This window comes from Strigops habroptila, chromosome 3 (genome assembly GCF_004027225.2).
Source record: "Strigops habroptila isolate Jane chromosome 3, bStrHab1.2.pri, whole genome shotgun sequence".
Lineage (NCBI taxonomy): Eukaryota > Metazoa > Chordata > Aves > Psittaciformes > Psittacidae > Strigops > Strigops habroptila.
In genome coordinates this window covers 31288686-31298824 of record NC_044279.2, presented here as the reverse complement: position 1 = coordinate 31298824, position 10139 = coordinate 31288686, and positions in this window count along the sequence as shown.

Below are 10139 nucleotides of genomic sequence, written 5' to 3'. Positions count from 1 at the left end.
TGTAATAAGACCGAGGACTTCTAAACTCTGCTAAGGAAGAAAACTTTGCTGCCATTGTGCTTCTCTGCAAACGCTAGGTTAGGGCTTAATGGCAGTAAATTAAATAAATAAATGAAGAGCAAAACAAAAATACTTCAAATGTACTACCTGAAATCAGGGTTTGTTGTTTTCTCCAATACCATGTTCAATGCTGGTTAAAAAAAGAACTAAAATGTGACAGAGGACCAGCTTGATGTTGTCCGTGACTTTGATTTGGGAATGTTTGGTAGCTTATAAAAATTAAGATTTAAATAAAGTGATCAGGCAGCAAATTTCAAACTTTTATGTCATTACACTGTGTAATGTAGTAGTGGAACTCACTGCTATGTGACTTTTTTTCAGGGCTACAGGGTCAAAAGGATTAGACTTATATGTAGAGTGTGATATTTAAAAGTATTAGTTTAAATACAGTCTCCACTCAGAAATATCCTAAATTACTGACTACTTTTAAAAATATACAGACATATTAACAGTCTAGGAATGTTTTATTCTTACACATTTTACTGTTTCATATTTGCTACTGGTGTCTTGTCAGAAAGAATAAAAACAAAACTGACCTTTGTTCTGACCTAATACAGTACTTCCTCAAGAGTTCCAGCAGCTGAAGCATGTTGATATATCTTTCTACTCTGCTGCTTCTGCCTCACTGCTTTCCCTGTAGGATTTGCTTTTGTCAGCATGAATCAGGAGCTCAGTCCAGACTATTGTAACTGACCCAGTGGTGTTCCTCTATGCTCTTTTGTTCCAAGCATAGCCACTTGAGGCAGGTAACTGGAGAAGTAACAGATAAAAAGAGCCTGCTTCTGTGAACAATTGACATCTAGAATTCCTCACCTTAAATCATCTTCCATTAACAGTTTTCTTAACTCTGAACTTCTATTGATAAGCAGTCCTTAGAGTTTTTAGCTTGGAGTCAGGGTAAAGAAGAAAGCACCTGGTGCCTAAAACGGGACCTAAAGAGACTTTGGAGGAGTAGGATTTTTGTACTTTTGTACCATTTTAAGTTTCTATTCTTTATTGGCAAGATAGTGAAGCATCTCTAGGTGAGAAATTCAGAACACTAGCATTAGATAACCATTAAGGTAGATAGCACAAGTACCAGTTCTGCTTGCTTAAATCCAAAATTGTGTGCAGCACTCCCTGATGCAGCTGCCTCATCCTGGAAAAAGGCCAGAACTTGTCAGGTTTAGGAGCAGGGGCTGGATGTTTGGGAGCTGGTTTCTGGGACACCTGAGAGCACTACCCAGAGAGGCAGTACACAGATGGAGTTTCAGGTGGGTAAGTAAGTGTGAATATCCATGTTGGTGGCACTGTTCCGGGGCTCACCACGTGTAGGCGATGCCCAGCACCAGCTTTCTGTCCTGGCACCTTGAGCTTAGGAGCAGGGGCTGGATGTTTGGGAGCTGGTTTCTTTGAAGCCAAGGAATTTGCTCTTGTTCATGCCCAACCTCAACCACTCCAAGCAGCTTGGCTTCAGGTTTCCATCTGAGTCAGATCACTGCTGAGTAGCTCGGCGGAGTGTGAACTGTACTCCTAATTTAGATCAGGCTAATAGGATGCAATTAGTTTTCAAAACCTCAGCAACAGAGTGGTGCTTTTGTCAGAGTTCAGTGTCTTAAAGCACCCACTCAGGAAGCAGAAAACAGCTTTGGTGACTGCATGGCTGCAGGCCAGACAGACGAGGCTATGTAGGCATGATATCAAAAGAGAGAAGAATAAGAAACACCCTGTAAAACACCTTCCTGTTATTGTTAGAAAAACCACAGGAATCTGGGGGGGAGGTTGTGTTGGTTGGCAGCTGAGGAGTTGGTACTTTGAGGTCCTAGCCTAGATTAACCAGCTGAATGTTAGTTTTAAAGTATATATAATGTGGCTCTGATTATAGAGAAAATGACATTAAGTGGCAGGCCGATTTTTATTAAATCATGTCAAAAACTTGGATCTTTCTGCAAACATCCACTTAATAGATTTTGACTTCCATTTTTTTCAAAACAGCTTGGAAGTTGTGAAAATAATGCTGTCTGGGTCATGGTACTTCTCGGCTATTGAAATGGCTAGCTGAGTAGTGTCTCAAAAGCCACTAGAAGATGACCTTTATCTGTCCTTGGAGAAGAAGGGGTTATGGAAGGGGGATAAGGATGATTAGTTTAACTGATTATAAATGGTGTTACTCATACTGTGCATGTGCAGCACTTGTTAAACAATTGCAGCTATGAGACGCTGGAGTAATTTTAGCCAATGTTTAGCAGGCTTGGCATATTCAGGTTACTACTCTCAGCAGAGCAATAGAAAGGGCTGTAAATATAAAGAACTATGTGTAGCTAAATAGGTGATGCCTGGAACAAATTGTAAACACTTTATCTTTGGCTTCTGGGTCACCATGTTCTTTGGGATAGCCCTTTTTTAATCTGCAGAGATGACATGTAGCATGAGAAGGTGAATTGTGTATGCTGCTTGGCTGTAGTCTTTTGAGGCACAAAATGTTAAATTGCTTAGAAAATCTAGATGTAAAACATGATTTATCAAGTGCTACTATGAACATTTAGAAGTAACGAGCATAGAGACCTCTTCCGTTCAGCTTTCTATTCTGTTCAGTATCTGCGGTGTCTATATGATATGATAACATATATCACAATTCCACCATTGCTCTTCTATAAAAATACTACAAATAACACTCTTCTATATGTGTTATCTTAAAGTCACTGGTGTTGAATAGCTGATTGCTTCTTTTTGGTATAGGTTACAAAACTGCTTTTAGATGTCCTTAAAATGTTCATACTAAACAGCTTTGTTTACTTTGACAGGGTGAGGTTTTTTTCTGTAGCTGTTGATGGCAATATTAAAAATTACTGTTCCTCTGTAGAGAAAAAGGTGTAAAGTGGAGGGTTTAGTCACTCTCAACGCAGATGACCTTGTTTCCTATATCTATCCTGGTGTCTGTAAAATGTATCCTAGAAGGGATAAGATGAGGAGATTCAGTATGTAAAAGAAAGCAATATTTTTTAAGTCGAAGAATTGTACAGGTTTGTGAAATAACATTTTGTCAGTGCTAGGCTAACCCTGACCCTGCTGTGCATTCAGACAGATGAGATGTGTGCTTATACAGGTATTTGATGGATATGATAGGTAACTCAGCAAGTAATTAGTTACAGAAATTGTGGCAGTAAAAATGTGGTAGAAGTGTATGTGAAAAATCTAACCAACCCAGTGAGGCAATGTAGGTCAGAATGGCTTGAAGAAATACCACAGTTACTAATATGAGAACTTTCCTGTCTGATTAATAGGATGCTCCAGAGAATCAAATGCAGCTCTGAGATTATAAGTTCATCAAAGGCAACAGCCACGAGACTACATTAAGATGATCTGATCCATGAAAACTCAGTTTTATCAATATGCAGAGAAAGAAAATTAGAAGGCATCTAAATTTAGATGCTGCATCTAGCGTGGCGCAATACAGCAAAAACTGCCACTTGGTTGCAGAAGTAAAGATGCATTATTGTAACTGTGTGTGTGGTGGCAGAGGATGTAGACATGTTCTGCCCAATGAACTGATGTGGCTATGGAAGAAGGAGAGACCCAGAATAGAACCAAAAGGGATATTGAGGACTGTGTGTGGGTAGTCTGTGAAGTTCCAAGGCACTGAATTGTATTTTTAGAGTGAATGGGATAGAACTGCTTGTACTATGTTTTGTTTAATTGAAGAATGAGTGTCTTGTATCTGAAAATTATGAACCTTTTGGTAGTACAAGTTTGTACTGATGTGCAAATGTTCAAGAAAGGGAGAGGAACTAAAGGAGGCTACAGTTCTACAAAGGACCTCACTTGGGATGCCCTTGATGTCCAAATTTGATTAGGTGGCAAAGAGCCATCTGTCCATGAAGCTGGAGCCATGAGGGTGCGTATAAAATGAAATGACTTACTAACATATGGCAGTTAGGAAAGATGAGAACATGCAGTACTTGGACATGATGGTTTTGAGTTCATGAACCATGTATCTGGAATGAGTGATTGTGGTCCTTGAAATTACGTTGTTTCAAAGAAAGTTTTTGAAAATTCAACAGCTAGATTTATTTTCATCTGCTGCAGCATAATGTTTTTAAGAAGTGTTTTTACTGTGGGAGGCTTTCACAGGAAAAGCTGAACAGAGCAAACTCAGTTAATTAAAACCTGGAGCACGGTTCTGCAGCAAGGGTGGATGCTCTGTGAGTCCCATGCCTGTGGCATCCCAGAGAATTCAGGGCCCCGGGGCATTATTCATGTTCATATTTAATTTAGCTGAAGCTGCTGGAGAATGTCCAGAATCCTCTCTATTTGCTGCACAATTTAGGTCAAGCTCAGGATGGAGTACTTGAGTCCAGGACAAAGTAGCCCTTGCAAAACTTTTACCGTTCTTCCACTCGATGTCATTTGTGCTGTGATGGCAGGGTTTGTACTATATTGCACTCCTGTTGTATGCCCACTAAATATTACGAGAAAATGCTACAATATGTTACTATTACTCCTGCCAACTTACTGTAAACTTGGTGTGGTGTTCTTCCTTGGGATTTCATATGTATGCAATCATTACTTAAACCTTTGAAATGGCAAATTAGTTGATGGGAAGGCACTGTGCTCCCTTGATCTGAATGTGGTAAGAGCACTGCACGTAGATTACTCTGCTCTTTTGAGGATGGGGAGATCAGAAATTATTGTAACAGCATTCTCTGGATGCAACTTCCCTGCTCCTATGCTAAACATTTTCAGGTTCCTTTCCACAGATACTTCAGTACTTAACAGAACTTCAGATCAGAATTTGAGGATTAAATTGATGTGGCTGTCTGGAGTACGTAGGTGCAAATTCTAACTGCAAAGATTTTCTTTCAGTCATTTAGAAGTATAACATGGATTATATTAATGCAAATGGGACTTGCTACATCTCCGCATTAAGTTATCTTCCTGTTTTAACTGGCTTCTCCTGAGGAACAATGACACCTGCCTGTTAGTAGCACTATTTATTGTAAACTACTTTTTACATAGGTGTTATATTTAAATAGATTCTGACATGAGAAGCTTGAATGCAGACAGCACAGGGGCTTTGTGAAAATTAAGAGGATGTATCATGCTTGGGAGGAGAGGAAGGAGAGCTTCAGAAGTGGGAAAAAAAAAAAAAAAAGAAAAAAAGAAAATTGGCAGGTGAGGCTGAGAATATTGGTAGAGCAGAGACCAGAGACCAGCGTCAGAATAAGGGGCAAGAGGGAGCAAAAAAGGTCAACTAAAAACCAAAATACACAATCGTCTGTAACATTAATTCCCCTCTGTTTAAAAAAGGCTTTTATAGGAAATGAGTGATTTTGCAGTGAAGGTTTGTTTTTCACATTCAGCTCTGACCTCAGTTATCTGATTTTCCCAGGTGCTGAACTTCACAGCAGTATGGAAAAGTGGATGCAGCTCAGCTGGTTTTGAAAAATACAGCCAGGAATGACTTCCCAATCCATCCTTTGTGTCACCAGTTATTGCTGAAGAGCTCTTTAGCCAATAAATAACTCCTAAGATCTAACGATGCTCCTCAAAACCAGTGTCTCTTAAACTCACTGCCCTGCTTTCCTGTCCCTCCTTCTCCCATGGGATTGTTATTGTTCAGAGCTTCCTCCAGATGACAAATTCCTCCTATCTCTATTCACTTCACCATTGATATGATTTCTGCTGAGTGTTTTTCCCTCATTCATAACTTGCTGACTGTTCTTCTTCCTCTGATGAAGGTTTCCTCACTACAACTCTGACTCTCTCAGATGGAGAGATTTCTGTTCTGTGGGTTTTATGTGTTGTATCCAGTCTGCAGACCAGCTCCAGGGTGTCTCACTGGAATTACACTTCACCTGCAAAATGTTTTTTTTTTTTGTTTAAGAGAAAAAAAATGCTTTCCCACTCTGCCATTCATTTAGTTATTCTATAAAATTGATTTTCCACATTCATTGTCATTGACTAAATTTAATATCTAAAGGCCTAGGTTTACAATTGAAGGAGGCTTTACTCATTCAGGTTCTTTTTCCTTCAGTAAACTGCTAATAATGTGAGGGGTTCGGTTATCTTCTGTCAGATTCCACCCATCTATTTTTTAATTCTTAATTAAGCAGAAAAATATAAAATGTTTAAAAATGGCCACAACCCTCGCAAGCTGAAATGAGCAACTCATAATAAAACCTCATGTTATGTTTTGTTCTAAAATTACTCGTATTAATAATGAATAAGGCTCAAGAAATTAATTCCGAAAATTTGCTGCTTGGAAACTTTCCTCTGCCATCTCTGTTCCTCTCTCTTCTTGCAATATAATTGTTATAGTTCCTTGACATAATATGAATGAGTTGAATTCACTGAGATGATTAAAATATATATGGTCATCATTAACTGAATTATAGCAAAACCAGCAATGAATCACACAGGCTAATGTTTGCTGCCATATTTGATGACAGATGTATCATACTTAGGCTTCAGCTGATGAGAGAGGCCAACAAACTATATATCAAATGTCTAGACATATTCCTTTGGAGAATACTCAAGTATGAGTTCCATACACGCCTCCAGTCTGAGTGATAAGTACATTATTCATTGATAACTGGCTTTAAAAGATGTATTTTGTGCCACAGTATTATGATAGGCAGTATTTTTTGCTGTTGCTATCTTAAAAGGTTTATTAGATCTTCCATTATTTTCTTTTCTTTCTTCTTTTGCTCCCTATTTTCATGGGTTTAAGAGTTCACTGTGGAAACCTGCTGATGTTTGGCAGAAAATACTCACTTTAGACTCTTATCTTTATTTCTAAAATAGAAAACAGTGGTGGGGAATCTCTGTGATATTTTTATATGATTTTAAAGATACTGTCTTAAGGTTATGCAGTTCATTTATTGTACTTTCACTTAGAAATAAAAATCAGCTGATTGTCCCTTTTAATAAGAATAAGCCAACCAGCAGATGGTTATTCCATATTTTGATTCATATTTCTATAGAACCATATTCAGGCTATTCTCAAATGTTCATATTTCTTACTGGTACCACTACAGCTGAATACTGGGTTAGGAAAACTGCATTTCAACTCAGATTTCAATCACAGGAAGAAACTGAGAGAGTGGGAGGAGCCTCAGTAGGCTGCTATCATTTACATGGCGTTAGTAGTTTGTTAAGAAACAGGAAAGTTATATGAAGTAAAGAAGCCTCCTTGCTGAGGAGAAATTGCACACCACTGATCGTTCATTCTCACTGGTTTCCAAACCTATTTTTCTCATCCAGAGAAAGTTTTACTTAGTAAAGTACTATTGATCCCATTAATTTTCAAATAGCATCAGAACAGAACTGAAGCAATAAGAGATGAGAACTTGGGGCTCATGGGAAGTAGTCAAAGGCAAAAAAAAAGGCAATTTCTTCAAGAAGCTGTGATAAAGGCATTACTGCAAACAATCCAAAAGTGGAATAAAATAAGGAGTGAGATAAGAGTCCAACTTAACTAAACCATGAAATCTTCAACAGTGTTAAAACAGAAAAAGAAAAGGAGAACCTACGTCAGTTTGCAAAGTGTAATTAGCACAAGCATACAGGGGCAAAATCAAAAGATCAGCCAATCAAACCAGAAACAGTAATGAGTGTTGTACAAGTAAAAAGAAAAGAGGATTATGTTCATAGGAAGGGTAAAACCAGGGAGCGAGTTGATCCACCCTTCAACAGGCAGGAGTCCCCAGGGCGGCAGCTGAAAAGGCAAAGCGGTGTTTCAGCCCTCACTAATAAAGTCAACTGTAAGGCTGGCAACCATCTATCAGAGTGGGAAAGAAAGGGTAGGGGGTGCTTAGGTTAGTTAGACATTATTAAAATAGCTGGGCCTTACAGAGTACCCAGAGACCCTGGGCAATTTTAGGAGCTGTCTTTGAGAATTTGCATTTACAAGCAAACACTCAGATTCTGGTTTTAAAAAATGGGAGCTGAGGAGTTTTAGACCCATGGTTAAAAAAAATCCTGGAACAAGATTATTAAGCAAAGGAGTGAGGAGTAAAAATCAGTATAGACTGTAATCAATCTGATGTCTTTCTGTACAAGGGTGTAGATTTTACATGTAAAAGAGAGGTGGTAGATATCGTTTATCTTGACTTCATTAAGATTTGTGGTATTTTGACATAGTAACAACAAGGTCTATATGCTACTACTGTAACCTCAGTAGTTTACAGACAAGCTGATGAGATGTACTGAATGGGGTTCTGCAGAGATCTCTCATGAATGCGATACTGTTCAATACTCTCTTTAAACCTTGGATGGTGGAATGGAAAATATGCTTATAAAACTTGTGAATAACAAGCATCGCGTAGGACACCAGCTGTCTTGGCTTTCCATCTAATACTGCTGAATATTGAATGGGAATAAGAATAGCTCTTCCTTTCCTGACTGTTCCTGAGCTAATCAGTTACCTCCCACGACCTCCGCAAGCACCTTCTGCTCAGCCCTTGCTTCTCCCCATGGTTCTTCCATGCTGGCATGGGCTTCTGACCCTCCGCTCATCACAGCTATTTCACCAGCTGAACTGACCTGTTCTCAAGGCTTATGTGGCTTTGCCCTGTGGGTTCAATGACAAGATGATTGGTAAATAGGCAGAATATGTTATTAAAAGCTTTCTGGATAAAAATGGGACTGAAACCCCTAAATCTGGATACACACACCTGACCATTTTACCTGGCTGATCTGAGTTTTCAGTAGATTCTGTAGCCCTTCCCTAGAGAATGGTAAGTCTGGTGATGTTTGGTCCACAGGCACTTTAGTATTTCAGGAAGAGACCCTTTAAAGCTGGGTGGGGTGGGTTTTTTTGTTTGGGGAGGAGGGCTGTTTTGGGTGGTTGCATTTGGGTTTGCATTTTGATTGTTTTGGGGATGTTTTATCTTCAAAGTCCCTGTCTAGCAAAACAAGACTTGCTTTTCCTTGGAGGCAAGTTATAAGATCTTCAAAGCTAATAACTGTCCTCTGTCTTTCAAAGCTCTGTTGAAGCCTGGGGCCATAGACTGTATTTCCCACAGCCCCCAACAAGTTCCATTATGCCTCTAGCTGTGATGCTCCTCTAAGTATCAATAACCTCCCATCACTAACAAGGTCAAATACCACATTTATAAAACACTCCCGTGTTCTTGGACTGTTCTTTGGCAAACCTGTCTTTGCCTGGCTTTTATGTTTCTTTACAGCAGGAGGATGGTGCTCTGGTGAAGTGGAAAGGGGAGGCATCCATTGCCAATGTAGTAAATGCCAAAGCTGAAATAAAAATGTTCAGGGCTCATTTGAGTTCACCCCCTCCAGTCTGTCAGCATGGTTTATCAGCATGTGGGGGAAAGAATCAGAAACAGACTCTCGAGCACAAATAAGTGATAAAACTGAAAAAAGGGCTCTTCAAATGTGTTCTTATACTTCAAGACTTTTTGTAATTGGAAAGAGAGCCTTGTGTGGGATTATCATTTAGAAAGGAAGCAACTGCAAGCAATTTCCATTAGACTCCAAGAGACAGTAAACTTGGGTGAGGTGTTGTGTCGATCATGTTCATTGATTCCTTATCTAATTGTGTGATACTATCAAGCCCTACTCACTGGAAACCCAGCCACTCTCATTAGGTATAGAATCGTGGTGCTAAATAACAATGTGGTTAGATGAGAATACTCAATGCTTTAACAGTTTTGCAGCCTTCCTTGTATGTTTGCAGGGCAACAAGATGAAAATTTCCAGGTCCTGCTTTGATAGATCACAGCTCATAATTATAGTCACGTTGCATGGAAACGTGGGCACACTGCTGGCTAGATTAGAGAAAGAGACAGACAAGATCGAAGCCTCCCTGTTATTTTTTTCGCTCTCTGAGTGTGCTAACATGTGCCTATTTTAGGAATTTTGATGAGAATGTTTTCATACTACTTCTCCTTTCCTCATTTTTATAGCTCTGAAGGTTTTGGTGGTTCTGCTTTGTTTCACTTCTAATAAATTCTTCTTTCATTTGACCTTTATCAGTTTCCACTGTTCATTTGGCTGTACTGTATTTCTTTCCTCCCTCTGCCACAATCTGAGCTCTGTACCCCCTCGAATGCTATCTCTACCTCCTTCCCTGGAGGCAG